Source organism: Hyaena hyaena, unplaced genomic scaffold (genome assembly GCF_003009895.1).
Source record: "Hyaena hyaena isolate Hyena2069 unplaced genomic scaffold, ASM300989v1 scaffold_838, whole genome shotgun sequence".
NCBI classification, from domain to species: domain Eukaryota; kingdom Metazoa; phylum Chordata; class Mammalia; order Carnivora; family Hyaenidae; genus Hyaena; species Hyaena hyaena.
Window position 1 is genome coordinate 740,993 of NW_024081465.1, and position 18,604 is coordinate 759,596.

The window sequence follows — 18,604 nt, forward strand, 5'->3', positions numbered from 1 at the left end:
TAGGCTCTTTCCATGTTTTAGCTATTGTGGAGAGTGCTGCTATGAACATTGGGGTACATGTGCCCCTATGCCTCAGCATTTCTGTATCCCTTGGGTAAATTCCTAGCAGTGCTATTGCTGGGTCCTAGGGGAGTTCTATTGTTAGTTTCCTGAGGAACCTCCACACTGTTTTCCAGAGGGGCTGCACCAGTTTACATTCCCACCAACAGTGTAGGAGGGTGCCCGTTTCTCCACATCCACGCCAGCATCTAGAGTTCTCTGATTTGCTCATTTTAGCCACTCTGACTGGCGTGAGGTGGTATCTCAGTGTGGTTTTGATTTGTATTTCCCTGATGAGGAGGGATGCTGAGCATCGTTTCATGTGTCTGTTGGCCATCTGGATGTCCTCTTTGGAGAAGTGTCTGTTCATGTCTTCTCCCCTTTTTGAAGCCTTCCAAATTTAAGGATTGTGAGAATCTTATGACTTGCTCACCCCTTACTTCCTATCGGAAGGCCTATATTGAGAAATAACCATTAACTTCTAAAGAATGTGGCAAGGCCCTTAATCAGAGGTCAAGCTTCATCCTACATCACATAATTCATACTGGAGAAAAAACTGACAAAAGTAAAGAATGTGGTAAAAGTTTTAGGACTGCTCAACCCTTACTTAGCATCACAGAGTTTATACTGAGGAGAAACATTACAAATGTAAAGACTGTGAGAAGCCTGTATCTGGAACTCACACTGTGCTCCCCTCACGGCTATCCATCTTACAGGATAGAAACAATAAACCATAGAGGAACCTGCAGTGCTTGTGAGTAGAATTTTGTCCTTAATCAATACTGCAAAGCTCACGCTAGATGTAAACCTCACAAACATAATGAATGAGGAACGTCCTTCATGTGAAATGTACGCTTTAGCAAACAGCCAGCAGTGCATAAATGAGAGTTACTTGAAAGATATAAATATTTAGAAAAATATTTTTTTTTATTTCTAGGAGAGAGAGAGACAACGTGAGCAGGGGAGGATGAGAGACAGAGGGAGTCACAGACTGAAACAGGCTCCAGGCTCTGAGCTGGCAGTCAGCACAGAGCCCAACGCGGGGCTCGAACCCACGAACCGCGAGATCATGACCTAAGCAAAAGTCAGACGCTTAACCGACTAAGCCACCCAGGCGCGCCTAGAAAAGTATTTAATGGACCATCAAGTGTCAATAAATTTCCCGGAAATCACAGTAGAAAGCAGAACGTCAGTCACTCTATTCAGACATTACATCAAAACACCCATTATTAGGAATAATACAAAGTGAAAGACTTTGAAAATGTATATGTTATTATGCCTTAAAAGATTAAGTAGATCAATTTTTGCATAGGTATGATTAATCTCAATATATGCTTTTCCCCCCTCACACTGAGTTTCTCTGACGTTTGTAACCAGCAAGTATTAATGTATTTCTACTCTCAATTTACTTCTGAAATTCATTTCTTCCTAGTGGGTTTGGAAAATCACGTGGTCGATTATTGCTGCCTCAAAGATATGATGTGCCCTTCTTTAGGTAAGTCTCATTCATCATTTTCTATGGAAAACATGACACCCAATATATAAAGCACATCTCAATGCAGATGCTGTTTGTGGTTATGAAATTGATGTAAGTTATCATGAAATAGATGTTCCTAACATTGTTTTTCTTCCTGTATTAAAATTAAAAATCTTCTTGAATATTATATATAAAATAATTTGCCAACTGGTCTTTAGGGAAAAACGGGGTTGCAGTGCAGTAAAACACTGGTATATCTTTATCACAGCAATAGTTGGAAGTAGAGAATGTCAGTTGATGTGGTTCAAACGAAGAAAATCTCACAGATATCAGAGGAGCGCTAACTCTTCCCCAAATGGGATACAATTGTACATTCACATTTTAAAAGAATGACCTCAGCCCTCAAAATTGGGAAGTCTGTGTTACCACATCATTATTTCAATAAATACTTTTTTAAAATTTAATTTATTTTTTTGAATTTACATCTAAGTTAGCATGTAGTGCAATATTGATTTCGGGAGTATATTCCTTAAGGCCCTTACCCATTTAGTCCACACCATCCCCACAAACCCTCCAATAACCTTCTGTTTGTTCTCCATATTTAAGAATCTCTAATGATTTTCTCATTCTCCCTGTTTTTATGTTACGTTTCCCTTCCCTTATGTTCATCTGTATCTTAAAGTCCTCAAATGAGTGAAGTCATATCATATTTGTATTTCTCTAATTTCGCTTAAGATAATACCATCGAGTTCCATCCACATAGTTGCAAATGGCAGGATTTCATTCTTTTTTATTTCTGAGTCATACTCCATTGTGTGTGTGTATATATATATGCCACATCTTCTTCATCCATTCATCCACTGATGGACATTTGGTTTCTTTACATACTTTGGCTATTATTGATAGTGCTGCTGTAAACATTGGGGTGTATGTGCCCTTATGAAACAGCACACCTGTATACCTAGGATAAAATACCTAGTAGTGCAATTGCTGGGTTGTAGGGTAGAAAATATACTTTTAATACAAACTTAAAAATAATAAAATGAAACCTTTTTGTTTGCTGGATTCTAAAATATGGATTATACGCTTAAATTCTGTGTAATAAGAGGGATCTATTAACATAATACATTTATTAATGTTATAAGTCCTTAATTCATAAAAGTTTTCATTAGAGTTTTCCATGGTAGATTTTAATGAATATTCTTTACAACTTTATTGTCCATGAAGACATGCTGATAATTCAAAACATTCCTTTCTTCATGGGTACACAGTCACAGTTTCAAATTATAGATACATAGGCTCACCTGGATGTCTCAGTTGGTTAAGCATCCATTTCCTGATTTCAGCTCAGGTCATGATCTCATTGTTGGGATTTTCTCTCTCTGTTCCTCCCCTCCTTGTGCTCTGTTTCTTTCAAAATAAGGAAACTTTAAAGTAAAATTATAGTAGGTTTCCTTTATTTTTAAAATTATTTTCTTAATGTTTATTTAGTTTTTTGGGGAGAGGGGCAGAGAGAGAGGGAGACAGGATCCGAAGCAGGCGCCAGGCTCTGAGCTGTCAGCACAGAGCCGGACGCAGGGCTCAAACTCATGAACCATGAGATCATGACCTGAGTTGAAGTCGGACCCTCAACGGACTGAGTCACGCAGGCTCCCCAGTAGTAGGTTTTCTTTAAATAACTCATCCATTTGATGTAGAATTTTTGGGGTTATATTTTCCTTTATTCTGGTTTGAAGTTCCATAATAATATGCTTCCTTTTGTGTAGGAATTTTCAAAGCATCATTTAGGTGTGGTTTTCTTTTTACCTGAATATTTTGTTACAGAGTGACAATTTTCAACTCATTACATTTTTGGACAATGTGAGTGTAATCAAATATGCATTGGTTTTGTACCCTTTGCCATTAAAAGTATCTGTTTATTTTTCTGCAGAAATATTACCCATGCATACTTTGTGACTCACCTTGTGTGTTTCTTCCCTTGGATAGTGGTCAGTGAAGGTCGTAGCATGTCTACGTGAATTGTTATAATAACAGAATCAATTCCATCATCCCTTTATTGGTGAATCTATTATTAGTATGTATTTTCATTGTGGTTACCTTAGAGATTATTTAAAACATCTTACAGGTATAACAACTCTTATATGGGCTGCTGGCCCAATGTTGGTCTGATCCACTGTAGATGGATGACATTCCACTGAGGCTGATCCACAGCTGGCAGGAAACTCCATTCTGCTGGGGCCCCATGATGAGTGCTCTACTCTGAGGATTGTGCAAGGTACTGATTAGTTGGGGAGCAGTTCATCAGTCAGAGTTAGTATTTCTGCCTCAAACAGTCCCCCCAGTTTTTAGGCTAGATGCCCCTCTGTTCATTCACAGCTCATGTAGCATTTTCCCCCCATTGGGTGGGGAGCAGAAAGAGGATGTCTGTCCATTGTGGAGACAGATACCATGAAGTTGGAGACCAGGTTGTGCTCACATTTAACATTTGTATGGATGACAGTAAGGACGCATTTGGGGGTAGCTGTTATTTTGTGCTCCACAATACCATGAATGTGTACTTAATAGAAAAGAAGATGTGTATTTTGTATTATGTATACAGTGCGTGGATAGATGCTCATGTCTGATAAAATGGATCATCCATCCTATGGTCGTCTCTAGCTTTTCCATTTCATCCCTGTGGTATTGTCCACCTGCAGGCATTGTGATCACACTTGCTCATGGCCAGAGACACTTGCCCCACCGTCAGGTATCACACTGTGTTCCATGCAGCAAGGAGGAAGTGTAAATCTGATGGGACTTGGGGAATTTATTTTGCAACCACTCCTTTTTCACTCAGGAAAGACAATCCTTTTCAAAGCACTTCTCTCCCGTCTCATTGACCAGAACGTTGACAAACCACAACTCTAAGTAACAATGTATCTGTAACACAGGGAGATATGTGAGATTGTCAGGAATGGCCAGTGTTACCTGAAGTGTTTTAAGGCATCTGACACAAAGGACATCATGCTTTGCACTGTAATCAGTTGTCATGAAAAAAACCCCTGAAATTTAGAGTACGCCTACCCAGGTCCACAAGAATTTATCATGTATGCATACAGAGTGCTCATTCTTTATACTTGAGCACAAGGAGCTTCTTAAGAGTGCAATTATTTGTTGTCTTATAGTAAAAATCACGAAGTGCAGATTGGTATTGATAATGCTGCTATATTCTACTCCATTATAAAATACTATCTATTAATGTGTGGCTGTATGTGTTTCATATTTTATTTGGTGAAATATCTGAATAAATTCTAATTCATGTTAAGTTGTATTATTTCATGACAGAATGTGAGGATGAGTGCATTTCTAGGTGACTCCAGGATGCTCAAAGAGGCCATTGAGGAAAATGAGACAAGGAAGACCTGCAAACTGGAACAGACTATGTTAGAGTCAGACTCGTTGATGAATTTAAAAAATGTGGTGTGTGTGTGTGTGTGTGTGTGACACCACTAATCTCACCACAAACATAGAGGTTTCTAAAAGTAACTTTTATGTGCATAACTCAGGGATGGCCTGTGACTTAGTAATTGCAGAGACTGTCAAATTGATGTTGCATCAGATTTACCTGGAGCACCGATAAAACATCAGATTTCTAGGCCTTTCCCCATTTTATCATTTCAATAGTTCTGGGCTGTAACTCCCCATTTTTCCTTTCTCACAAGTTCTCAGTTGTTGCTTAAGGTCATGTTTTGGGAACCTACTTGGAGAATAAATGTCTGGGGGCATATTTATGGTTGTCATCTTGAATAAAGGTACTAGTCCATGGTGGTGCCTGGGAAGCTCAGTTGGTTAGGTGTTTAACTTCTGCTAAGGTCATGATATTGTGGTTTGTTACCTAAAGCTCCACATCGGTCTCTGCAGTGACAGTATGGAGCCCGCTTCAGATCCTCTGTCTCCCGGTCTCCCCACCCCTCCCAGCTTGATGTTGCTCTTTCTCTCTCAAAAATAAACAAAAACAGGGGCACCTGGGTGGCTTAGTCGGTTAAGCGTCCGACTTTCGCTCGGGTCATGATCTCGCGGTTCGCGGGTTCGAGCCCCGCATCGGGCTCTGTGCTGACTGCCAGCTCAGAGCCTGGAGCCTGTTTCAGTTTGTGACTCCCTCTGTCTCTGACCCTCCCCTGCTCATGCTGTCTCTCTCTCTCTCCTAGAAATAAATAAAACATTAAAAAAAATTAAAAAATAAACAAAAACATTAAAGAAAAATATTAGCCCATGAAGAATGCAGTCAGATATACAGATGACAAATGAACTGTTGCAGGTGGACTCTGGTCCTGGTTTCTAGATGTGAACGTGGGCTCATGTGTTTGGGCTTCTCTTGTGTGTTCAGCCTGGAAGGCTGACCACTGTACCTTGTCCTCAGTTAGTCAAATAAATACACACTTGGTTATTTAACATCGGCAGAAACGGAATCAGATTTATCCAAATAGCTATAGTTATAAAAGTTAAAATCATTAGAATAAAGCATCTATAACAGGGAATCATACATTTTAAGTACAATAGGGTGACTTTAGAGTTTGGTGAATAGTGTAGATTAGATTTCATTTTTCATGGAATCCGTAGCCCACAACTCATGGTTCCCTGCTGATTTCACTATTTCTGAATATAAATATTGAACCATGGAAAATGGCAGCTGTGTATTGAGAGTGGAAATGATCTCTCTGGTCCAGATTTTCACTGGACACTTGCATGATTTCTACCTCTTATGTCATCATTTCCTTTACTCTAGTGTAACTAGGGCAAGGTGGACAGGTTTTCTCAGTTACCTGAATGTAGGCAAGTGTTGGGCATTATCTAAGGGCATTATCTAAGGGAATCCCAGACACCTTAGCAGCTTTTGGTTTGAAACATTTTCTCCATGATTTGATACAGAACTTCCCCCCCACCCCCCAGCTTCTCAGAGAGTCCAGAGGTGAGTCCATTGGCAACTCTGGTCCTTGAGTGTCTTCCAGTCCATCACCATCAGTCCCAGGAACTCCAGGTGGGCAAAGTATTAAGTAACAGTCTCACCTTCCATTGCCCTTCCAGTATCCTCTGCTGGATCCAACCTGAGCTGGTAAATATCACAGCTCCTAGGTACATGTGTGACAAGAAGAACAAGAGATACATCGCAAACATTATAGGCTTTGGATAATGTTCTGATATACTTTGTGACAAGCACACGGACGTACTCTATGCAGCATTCAGATGTACCCAGATGTTTTGTTTCTAGGATTCATTATGGTTTTTATTCTGTGCATGCCCAAGCCGAGGGGTGAACACCTTTATAGGAACAGTATCTCACCTAGATTCTCCCCTGAGATAACAGCTACACCAAGAATTCTAGTTTTGGGGAGCACTTTCGTACCGTTTTATACCCTCTCTTCCACTCATTGTACCTTTTCTCTTTCATTAGATAAACTTTGGAGCCTTAACGAAAGCCTGATTCTCACACAGCAACCCTTTATTCTTTGGTGTGGTGACCACTGTGTATCCAGGTTATTCTCTCTGTGGGAGGCAAAAGAAAACACTTTTTGTCCCTGTCAGTCATTTATATATTCATGTCTGAGTGTTACGCACAATTACACGCAGTCACATTGTAGATAAAATGTGGGCAAGATAATCTAGTAATAAATAATAACGTATATCCATACAATGAATCTTTTTGGGGGCGCCTGGATGGCTCAGTCAGTTAAGCGTCCACTTTGGCTCAGGTCATGATCTCACGGTTCGTGGGTTTGAGCCCCACGTCGGGCTCTGTGCTGACAGCTCAGAGCCTGGAGCCTGCTTCAGATTCTGTGTCTCCCTCTCTCTCTGACCCAGCCCTGCTCATGCTGTCTCTCTCTCTCTCTCTCTCTCTCTCTCTCAGAAATAAATAAAAGATTAAAAAATTTAAACACACGGGACGCCTGGGTGGCTTAGTCGGTTAAGCGTCCGACTTTCGCTTAGGTCATCATCTCGCGGTTCGTGGGTTCGAGCCCCGCGTCGGCTCTGTGCTGCTTGCCTGCTTTGAGCCTGGAGCCTGTTTCAGTCTGTGCCTCCCTCTCTCTCTGACCCTCCCCTGCTCACGCGTCTCTCTCTCCTAGAAATAAATAAAACATTTTAAAAAATTAAAAAAAATTTAAACACATACAATGAATTCTTTTATAAGTATTATATAATTATCCATACAATTATGTAGTATTAATGCTTCTAGCAGATAAGGAGAGAATCTAGTCAGTACTAAACAGTTTGCCCTGAAAGACTGCAGAGATACTCAGAATATCTTTAGATGTGTATCTTTCAATATGAGGTATTATATTTGCCTAACATTTGCCTGGGCATGGGGTATTGGAGACAGTTTCACAATGGGGATTAACATATTTGGTGACCCTCCAAAATACTGGTGCCCCTGATGGTCAGGGCAGAATACCTAAGTGGCAACAAGCATGGGCTTTAAAACCTGCCAACTAGGTCCTGCCTTAATGAAACCCAGGGCAGGGTGGGGGTGGGAATGGGGAAGGAAGAGCCTTTAACATTGCAAGGTTAAGATCCACAAAATATCTAGAATCATGACAACTTCAGCTACCTATAACCTGTGATAATTGAAATCGAGGCTTCTTATTCCAGTGTATTCAGTGTATGAAATTTCTTTGGGCAGGCTTACGACTGACAGAGTGGGAAGAACCCAGAGTGAGGGGATCAGAGCCGGCAGCCAGCTCCCACCCTCACACAAAGCAGATCCACCCCCTTCTGAGACTGTGCCCAGGTCTACCTGGCTCTGAGATCTCCAGCCTTCCCAGGACAGATTAGAGGAGGTGAGATTCTGAGTCATTGTTCTTTCCGTCTCCCAGGGCAGTGCTCACAATTCCAAATATCCAGAACCAGAAAAATGGGAGCAGAGGACTATATCTTTTAATCCCTTCATTTCTCTTTTTATCATTAAATCCTGTTTTTCACGACCCTTCACCCAGAACCCTGTTTTCCATTCCTGCAGATTCACTAGTTGTTCAAGTAACAAAATATAAATGTATGTATTTTTAAAACATAATTACAACAGGGGCGCCTGGGTGGCTTAGTCGGTTAAGCGTCCGACTTTCGCTTAGGTCATGATCTTGCGGTTCGTGGGTTCAAGCCCCGCGTCGGGCAGTGTGCTGACTGCCAGCTCAGAGCCTGGAGCCTGTTTCAGTCTGTGACTCCCTCTCTCTCTGACCCTCCCCTGCTCCCGCTGTCTCTCTCTCTCTCTCTCCTAGAAATAAATAAAACATAAAAAAAAATTTTTTTAAATAAAAAATAAATAAAAAATAAAAATAAAATATGATTACAACAATGTAGCTAATTAACATGCCCATTACCTCATATAGTTAGGAGTCCTGATTTATTTATTTTTTAAAAACGGTTTATTTTTGAGAGACAGAGAGAGCTTGTGTTGGGGGAGGAGCAGAATAGTGAAGCAGAGATGCAGAATCTGAAGCAGGCTCCACGCCATGAGTTGTCAGCACAGAGCCGAACTTGGGGCTCAGACCCACAAACTGTGAGATCATGACCAGAGCCAAAGTCCAAAGCTGACTTGACTGAGCCACCTTGGTACCCCAATTTTTGATTTTTTAATTTTTTGTGAGAACATCGAAGATACACTCTTTTAGCAAATTTCAAGATTAATAGACATGTAATATGTGTAAGTTACCACGCTATACTTTAGATCTCCAGAGTTTCATGGATACCTGAAACTTTGTACAATTTGACCAACATCTCCCATTGTGCCCTCAGCCAGCTCCTGACCATCATAATTACACTCTGCTTTAGGAGTTCAACATTATTAGATTCCAGATATAATTGAATTAATGCAATATTGGCCATTTTCTGTGGCTTATACTACTTAGCATAATATCCCCTCATTATTCTAAATGGAAGGATATCCTTTTTTTAAAGGCTGAAGCATTTTATATATATATATATATTTTATATATCATTTATGATGCATCATATCTTCTATGATCTAACAATTTATAACACACATTTTCCATACAAACTCATAGAAAGCAGGGAAACTAGAGGGAGAAGACATGTCCTATTTTCTAGCATGACTATCTTTGAAGAAAGCAAACCTGGAAACAACAATGTGGAGGAATTAAAATATCATGTATTACCGATGAGGCTGTACATAGTACAGGAAACTGGCATTGATTGATACACTCAAACATTTATCATATTAAAAAATGTAAACACTATAAACACTGTCTGATTATAAAATCTATCTTCCTTTAAGTATTTTTCATTCATCAATATTTCATTTCTATATTAAAAATGTTTTAATGTTTTTTATTTATTTCTGAGAGAGAGAGACAGAGAGACAGCATGAGCAGGGGAGGACCAGAGAGAGAGAGGGAGACACAGAATCTCAGGCAGGCTCCAGGCTCTGAGCTAGCTGTCAGCACAGAGCCCGAGCTGGGCTTGACCCAGGAACTGTGAGATCATGACCTGAGCTGACGCTGGACAGTCACCTGACTGAGCCCCCCAGGCGCCGCAATATGAAAAAATTTTTAATACATTTTTTTACTTTAGGGCGAAAGAAGAGGAGACACATGGGTGGGGCCTCATATCACATTTTCATGGTTATTATAGGACACCTACTGTCCAACTAGCAGGTGATTATGAGGATTAAATCACATCATGACTGTGAGTTTCCCACAACTTCCTTGTGAACACAAAGTTAGTGCTTAATAAGCGCAGCAGTAGCCCATGTATACACGTTGTTATCCAAATAGAGACCTACTCAGACATTAGAGCGTTCAGAGCCTTCTGTCTGTAAACTGTGAAGTGCGGTGAAGCATGTGGTCCCGCGGGATGGTGACGGTGACCTTTGCTGGGAACCAACAGTAAACTCACCAGAGGAAAGGAGGTGGCAAACTCCTCCCTGGGAACTCAGCAGGAGCTGTTCGTATTGAGTCAGATGGTGGCTGTGGGGGGCTCAGGCGTGCTGTGCTGCATCTCTCGTGGAGTGCCACTAAACACGGGTGCGGGGGAGCAGCATCAGTACTAACAAGGAACCGGTGGAAGATGCCAAGTCACAGGCCCGATTCCAAACCTGCAGAATCACCATCTCTTCTCTGAGACCTGGACCACATGATTTATAGGCAAATTCAGCTTGAACGCACAGAACTGCTTATCATCCTGGGTTTACAAGAAACATCCCATGGCGAGTTTCAAGAACCAGCATCACCTGGACCCTCTGCCGGAGTCTGTCTATTGGTCAGAGTGAGAGCATCGGTGCTGCTTTAATCATGAGCTCCAGGTGATTCTCAGGTGAGGCCACGAGAAACACGAGAGTTTACAGATACATTTGGGAGGCTGCGTCCAGCTTTCAGTTGAAGAGACGATGATAGTCTTTTAGGTGTGGACTTGGAGGGAGCAGGTCAGTGCATCCCCCGTTCCTTGAGCTGTGGCGGGATGTGCAGCTGTCGGTGGGAAGGCGGGATATCTGAAACCCGGGATGAGAAACTCACAGGTAAGTGTCCATTCAAGAGCTCCTTTTTTTCTGAATCTTTCCTCCGTGATGAAGTCACGGAGAGTGCGTTTTCTGCATTTCAGGATTCTTCTGCCTCGGAGGTGATGAGAGCAGGTGAAGAGGCTGTGCTGAGGCCTTGAAAGGCCGACAGGTGTGACTTCTCCACGTCCTATCTCCCCATGAGCACTTGAGAGCAAGGAGAGGAAGACATGGCTGCTTCTCAGGTAATCTTGTCCTGACTTGGCTCAGGGACTGTGTCCTCATTCTTACTGAGATGCTATGATTTTAGAACTTGCAAACATTTACTTTTTTACCTCTGGTGTACGTGCCTGGCAGATTTGTTTTGTATCCCTTTCATGACAGTCAAATTCAGCTCTTCAGGACATTCCTGGGTTGCTTCTCTGGGCATTCTCTCCCACCGGCTTTCCCGTACAGCATGAAGACTCCTACCATGAATTCATGACCTGCAACTATTGAAAATATTCCCTCTGGGATAGATGACTGTGGCACTGTGTTAATACCCAAGAGTATCACTGGAGATGGGTCTGGTTTCAGGACCCCAGGGAAGGGTTAGAATATATAATATTTAGGTCCTGTCTGGGTGTGGCCTGAGCCTAAGGAAACTAGTTAATGAACATGAACAAAGAAACCAGATGATTGTTGGGCCCAAGATACGTGAGTGTTCTGAAAAAGAGAGCCTTGCTCTCTAGATTTCTTCAAAAAGAGACTATTTAAAATATGTTAAAGATTATAGGGTGTGAGATGAATCTGTGCTTGAATTTGCATAAAACTGCTGTATCTTCCTGTTGGAATTATGACTAGTCTTTGTTTTGTATCTTGCAAACTATATCACAACAGCAATGAGTCCTTCTATGCAGCAGGCCACCGTTGTCAGTTTGTCTTGTTGCAGTTAATGTTAACTTTATTCACTTGGTTCAGGGTCTCTTTCCCAGATTCACCTTGAAAATGAAGGTTCTCACCTTTGGTTATTGGAGATACTGGTTTTTGCAAATACAAGTTGTTAGTTCTTAATCTCATAAGATTCCATTTTCGGGGCGCCTGTTTGTCTCAGTTGGTTAATCGTCCTACTTTGGATCAGGTCATGATCTCATGATTCGTGGGTTTGAGCCCTGCTTGGGCTCTGTGCTAACAGCTAGTTCAGATCCTGGAGACTGTTTCAGATTCTGTATCTCCCTCACTCTCTGACCGTCCACTGCTCACACTCCCTCCCTCTCTCTGAGAAGTAAATAAAACATTAAAAAAATTTTTTTAATTCGATTTTCTTCTACACAATGTGAGACACTTTATCATTTATCGCTCTTATTTTCAGCAAAAGGCAACCAGTATCGTATAATTATGGTATGTTCAAGTGTCTTAAAATTCTAAAGAGTAGCTCAGCACAAATGACAAAGGACATCATTAGAAAAAGGAACTAATTAAGCATTTGTTGGTGTGAAGAACGAAGTATTCATGATGTTTTATCTTTAATTTAACCTTCCCGTTTTTCTGAGGGTATCTGTGACCGTCACTGTAGATTAGTTATAATTCTAGAGCCTAAATGGCCTAGAATAATGTTGTACATGTCTCAAAATCCAATATCTAGTCTTTATTTTTGATTCAGTAGTACTTCAAATTAGAGTAAAGGAGGGGCCCCTGGGTGGCTCAGTGAGTTAAGTGTCCAACATCGGCTCAGGTCATGATCTCCTGGGTTGTGGGTTTGAGCCCCACGTCGGGCTGACAGCTCAGAGCCTGGTATTTGCTTCAGATTTTGTATCTCCCTCTCTGTCTGGCTCTCCCTTCCTCACGCTCTGTCTCTCAGAAATTAATAAAATAGTTTTAAGAAAATGTAAACCAAAGTGAAGGAGTGGAACATTGAAAAGCCTTCCTAAGTGTTCTAAAGTGGCCACCAAGAAAGCGTGTTTGGAGAAATCATGTTCTGTATTCTTCTGTGATGTTTCTCTGGTGAGCACAGGGCTGGATTTGAAACTGTAGGTTCTCCAGCAAGAGTCATGTTTCCTTTTCTTGTAAATAGGCCTGCTGTCTCTAGACTCGACCTGGGCAAGATCTTTGGAAAAGGAAATTGCCCTGGTGCATGAAGAGAAAGGGGATTATAACCACACACCCAGGTAAGTGGGAACGAATGAAGCAGATGACAGAGATAACGGTCAAAAGTGGGGAAAAAAAAGACTTGATATTAAAATGTGGCTTTGAAAGCTCTGCTTCAATGGACTGATTATAGAAGCCTAGGTTTATTTCTTCAGTGGTCACAGAGGGACATGAGCTGTCTCTCTCTTCTCCTGCTCCTACATCCTCTAAAGAGCTTCCCTCTGTGCCAGTGTCTTCCATGGTATTCACAGTGAAACCCAAAAGCCTCCCCATGGCCAGTGAGAGTCTGTATGATTGAACTGGTGCTCCATTGCTTTGAGGGGCCTGTGAAAATCTCTTACTTGGGAACTAGGTACTGCACTTTCAGGTTTTCCTGGAGTGTTTTGGATGCTGGGTGAGCCTTCCTGGGATTAGAGATGGTTTCTCTTCTTTTGCATCATCAGTAATCTTAAAAACCATGATGGCACAAATATAGAGAAAACACTAAGAAATAGAAAAGGGTGGTTTAGAGGGATATTTAATAGGCCAGTCATTTTCTTTATGTATTTGGTTAACTTTATTTTTAAAAATTAATGTTTATTCATTTTTGGAGAGAGACAAACAGAGAAGGGGTGGGAGAGGGGCAGATAGAGAAGGAGACACAGAATCTGAAGCAGGCTGCAGACTCTGAGCTGTCAGCAGAGAGCCCAGTGCAGGGCTGCAACCCACCAACTATGAAATCATGACCTGAGCAGAAGTCAGCTACTTAACCGACGGAGCCACCCAAGTGCCCTGTATTTGGTTAGTTATGGGGTTTTTTTAATTTTTTGATAGTTTCTTTCTGAGACCAAGAGAGATGGAGCATGAATGCGGGAGGGGCAGAGAAAGAGGGAGACACAGAATCTAAAACAAGCTCCAGGCTCTTAGTTGTCTGCACAGAACCCGATGCAGGGCTTGAACCCACAGACCGCAAGATCATGACCTGAGCTGAAGTTGGATGCCCAACCGACTGAGCCACCCAGGTGTCTGTATATTTGGCTAATTTTGAATGTGGACTCTCCATGGACATCCCAGGAAAAGAAGATGGGATGCTTTGGGTTCCCTTGGAAGCACTGTTTTAACCAGAAAGGTGAAATGGATTCATTTAGTTGTACATCCTCTGCTCTCTTAGATCTGAGTCTGAGCCTCAAGACCGTGTCAACATCAACCTGGGCCACTCAGTAGGTAGAGCTGTCAGGAAACCTGTTCTGTGAGGTGTTCTGAGAAGGGAGGACCAGAGACTGGCTGTGGAGGCATGAAGGGCAATTTCATGTCAGGTCATTTTTGACAGAATCTGAAGGGGAAATTCGGTTAGGATTTGCAAGCTCCATTTAGGCCGAGAGTTTCTCCCCAAAGCAAATTCAGGGACAGCTGACCTCTGTGCCCACAACGTTGGCCGCAAATTATGGATCAGGAATCCGAGTGGAGGTGGTGTCTTAGAAGGGCCGCTGGAGGTGGGAATGATGCACCTGGTTGAGCCAAGCTTCACGGCTGGTGCTGTGGAGCCCTGGGCAGGTGAAAGAAGCATGTGCCTGCAGGTTTTGGTCCTGAGGGGGCGGTCTGTGCTACCAGTCCCCTGTATGCATGTGCAGCACTCGGTGGAAACCTCTATCTGCACAGATGATGAGGGGAGCCATTACCCAGAGTAAAGTCTGGGCAAGTGAGGGTACAGTTTCACTGGTGTCTTACATGCCTGTGCAAAAGTGAGTGGTGAGGGGCAGCAAAAGATGTCACACTGACTCTTCTGCCCACAATGCAAGTGGGCAAGAATGTCGAATAGGCCTTGTGAGAAAAGTGGTCAAAATGGAAGGTGATACTGTGAGGTAGTAAATGATGAGCTGATGTACATTCGCATTTTCAAGGGTAAATTTGATCATTTAATTGATCTATTGAGATGTTTAGGCATGTTCCACTTGTAGGAGGCAGTGGTAAGGTTTTGACAGAGAGGAGGTGGAAGCAGAGGAAGGAGAGTGTTGGATTGCAAACACCTTAAGCATTTCCTGTATGTTTGGAAGGCCTAGTTGACTGTGATTTTTCTTTTCTTTTGCTCCAGTGCAGTGACTGCTAATTTAGTCTCCGTTTCCTTACAGAGGCTTCCATGGCATTAGAATCACCTAGGCTATGGCTTCCCTATTGAACTGTGGAAACCTAGTTGGTAGGATATTATGTTGTGTGTGTTTTAAATCAGTTTGCAAGGAAAATCTAAAGATAGTCCAACCACGGTAAAAATGCACAGTCATGATGAGGTAGCAGTGTCGTCTCCCAGAACCACCCTGTTAAGTCACATGTGTACACCAAAGATCACATTTTATGATGTGTGTGACAGCAGGAGACAGGTATGTTCAACTAGGGAAGCATACAAACAAGTAACTCTATGAACATAGACGTCTTCTTAACAATTACTGTGGCGTATGTTGTGTTCTTTTTATGTGTGTGTGAGATACATGTCTACTGGTGTGAAAATACCACCTTCAAGTAGCATTAAAAAAAGGAATTTGATTGAGAATAGGTTTGTGACAATATTTACATAAACATTGAACCAAGCACAGGATATTTAGTACTTATGTGTTAAACAATTTCGAATGCAATTAAACATACACTCTGAATTTGCATAAGAGGGAGGATCCACCTTTACTAGAAAAATGGTGATGTCTGAAGATCAAACTATTGTTGGTCGGCAGAAATCAATGGTTTTTACTTTATTTAAATAGTCTTATAAGCATAGAGTTTATAATTTTTATGTTATCATTAATGATATGCCTAATGTAGGTATTTTCTATCACTACCATAACCAATCATCATGTATTTAGGAGCTAATAAAAACACAATTGTTTGTTAGTAACTGTGAATTTCAGTGGACTTGGCTTTACTTTCTGTTAAGGGTCTTGTGTGGTTGAAAACGAGGTTTTCATGAAGCTGTATCTTCTGGGTCACCACCCTCATTCTTATATCCTCATGTATGCACAACCACTAATGGGCTGATTTAATATTTTTTTCCCTACTTGTATTGAGATAAGTGACCTATTATACTAGAATAAGATGTACAACTTCAGGATTTGATACAGGTATATATTGCAAAGTATTTGTAATAAATTTGGTTAACATCCATCACCTCAGTTAGGATTTTCTTGGGTGTAATGAGAAGTTTTAGGAACCACTCCCTTTACCTCTTTGAAAAAGGCAATACAATATTGTTCATTATAGCCAGCATATACTGTATACACACACATTATCTTCTCGTCTGACAGTGGACCTGAGTTATTTTGATGTCATGGCTTTTATGAATGTTGCATTTTGCTTAGTTTTCACACACTTGATATGTTTTCTGTTTTGTGCTTCTAATTGACTTCTAACTTTATGTCATTGTGATTGGGAAAGATACCTGATGGTATTTTCTTTCTTTCTTTTTAATTTCTTTCTTTTGAGAGAGAGAGAGAGGGAGAGAGAGAATGTAAGCAGGGGAGGGGCAGAAAGGGAGAGAGAGAATCCCAAGCAGCTGCCACACTAGATTGTGGAGTCTAATGTGGGGCTCAAATCCAAGAACTGTGAGATGATGCCCTCAGCCAAAGTCAAGAGTTGGACACTTTTGAGTCATCCAGGCACCCTGCTTGATAGGATTTCAATCTTAAATTTACTAAGATCGATTTTTGTGAGCCAACATGGAATGGACACTGAGAATGTTCTATGTGCACACAAGAGAGTGTTTTACTGCAGGTGCTGGGTGGAATGTTCTAAGACCACCTACTTAATGGAATTGAAGTCCGATATTTCCTTATTGATTTTTCTTCCTGTCTGGAAAATCTATTCATTATGGGAAAGTGCACTATTGATGTCCATTCCTATTGTACTCTTGTCTTTTCCTCTCTTCTTGTCTGTTAATTGTTACTTTATATTTAGGTGCTTTTATGTGGAGTGGATAAATATTTACCAAAGTTCTATCCTTTGGTCGAACTGACTCCTTTATTTTCTATTTATTCTTTTCTTAGGAAAAGCTGGTTCTATTTCTTAAAAAAAACTATAAAGGATTTCTATATATATTTAACAAAATTCGTTTCAAAAATAATTGACTTCTAGGTACTAAAATTTGACTACATCAACACAACAATCCCATGCACAAAATGATTATGTAGCTCAGGGAGTAAGAAGCAATACACAGAATTTATTGTCTTGTCCATGCAGACACTACATGAATATACAAATTTACAGCTTTTTTTTTTTTTTAATGTTTTATTTCTGAGAGAGAGGCAGGCAGCATGAGCAGGGGAGGATCAGAGAGGGTCAGAGATGAAGCAGGCTCCAGACTCTGAGCTAGCTGTTAGCACAGAACCTGATGCAGGGCCCAAACCCATGAACCGTGAGATCATGACCTGAGCTGAAGTCAGACGGTTAACCAACTGAGCCACCCAGGCGCCCCATCTAATCTACAGCTTCAATGTAACCGAAACAAATCATAAGGGCAGTGCTGGTTACCATTTTCCAACATGAAAGGATTAATGTGTTCTATTTAGTGAATATGTGTATAATGTATTGCTAGAATCCTGCTCCAGCCAGTCCAGGGATCAATGAAGGATGGACCGTGTCAGCAAGAGAGTGGTTTGAGAGCCCCGAGATTGTTTCCGGTCACCAGGCAGGCATCTCTGCTCAGTCTGGGTCAACTTTATATGTGAAGGTACAGGGAACAAGAAAAGTGGCATTTGCCTTAGTAGATGATGTTTACAATGTTTCTAACATAGCCTTGAGAAAAACCTTTTACCAAGAAACGAACAGAATTGTATACATAAAGGTCAATCTTTTATGAGTAAGGTTCATTAATCTATTTATAACTCAAGGGAAGTATTAAGAAAAACAGAATCTGCTGGAGACACAATGTCTGCTCTTATAACCTCAAAAGAAGATCTCTTTAGCACTAGCCACAGTGCCCATAGTGCTCACAATGTCATCCATGCCCAGAAATAGCGTGACACTCTATAAGGGAATATTATTTTGTTGAACTAAGGGCGGGATCTGACCTTTCAAAGTTATCAATTACTTAGTTCTAATCATGATTTCCAAGCCACTGAACCTTAATGTCTCTCCATATCACAAGTCCTTAATCAGATGAAATCATCATACCAGGGCCAGAACAAGGGAACAAGCCATTCCTGATCTCAATTAACAAAGCACTCCAGAGTACAGTGCTCCAGCACAAATGATAAGAAAAGGGACAGCTAGTGGTTGCCACCCAATGGCGGGGCACCTTGCAAGCCTGTCTTAACCTAATAGGTATTCTCAAGTAGTGAGTTCAGTATGGCTCCCAACAATGTATAAATCCTTAATTCACATGTACTGTGTCTAAAAACTGTGAGCCAGGTAGACCATAAGGTTTCCCATCTAAAGATGTACATTTCAGAAAGAACCCAATGGGAAGTAAACCCACTATCACAAGTATTGCAAAGGTGATCCTTAAAAAGTGGATCACTTGC

At 41.3% G+C, this 18,604-nt stretch overlaps 1 long non-coding RNA gene across 1 annotated transcript; it reads left to right on the forward strand.

Annotated features, from left to right (window-relative positions):
* Positions 1 to 1,218: 1,218 nt before the first annotated feature.
* LOC120222063 lies at positions 1,219 to 5,245 on the forward strand. Its single transcript, XR_005525955.1, has 3 exons — positions 1,219 to 1,627; positions 3,642 to 3,791; positions 4,213 to 5,245. It is a non-coding gene; the product is annotated as an uncharacterized LOC120222063 (long non-coding RNA).
* The last annotated feature ends 13,359 nt before the right edge of the window (positions 5,246 to 18,604 follow it).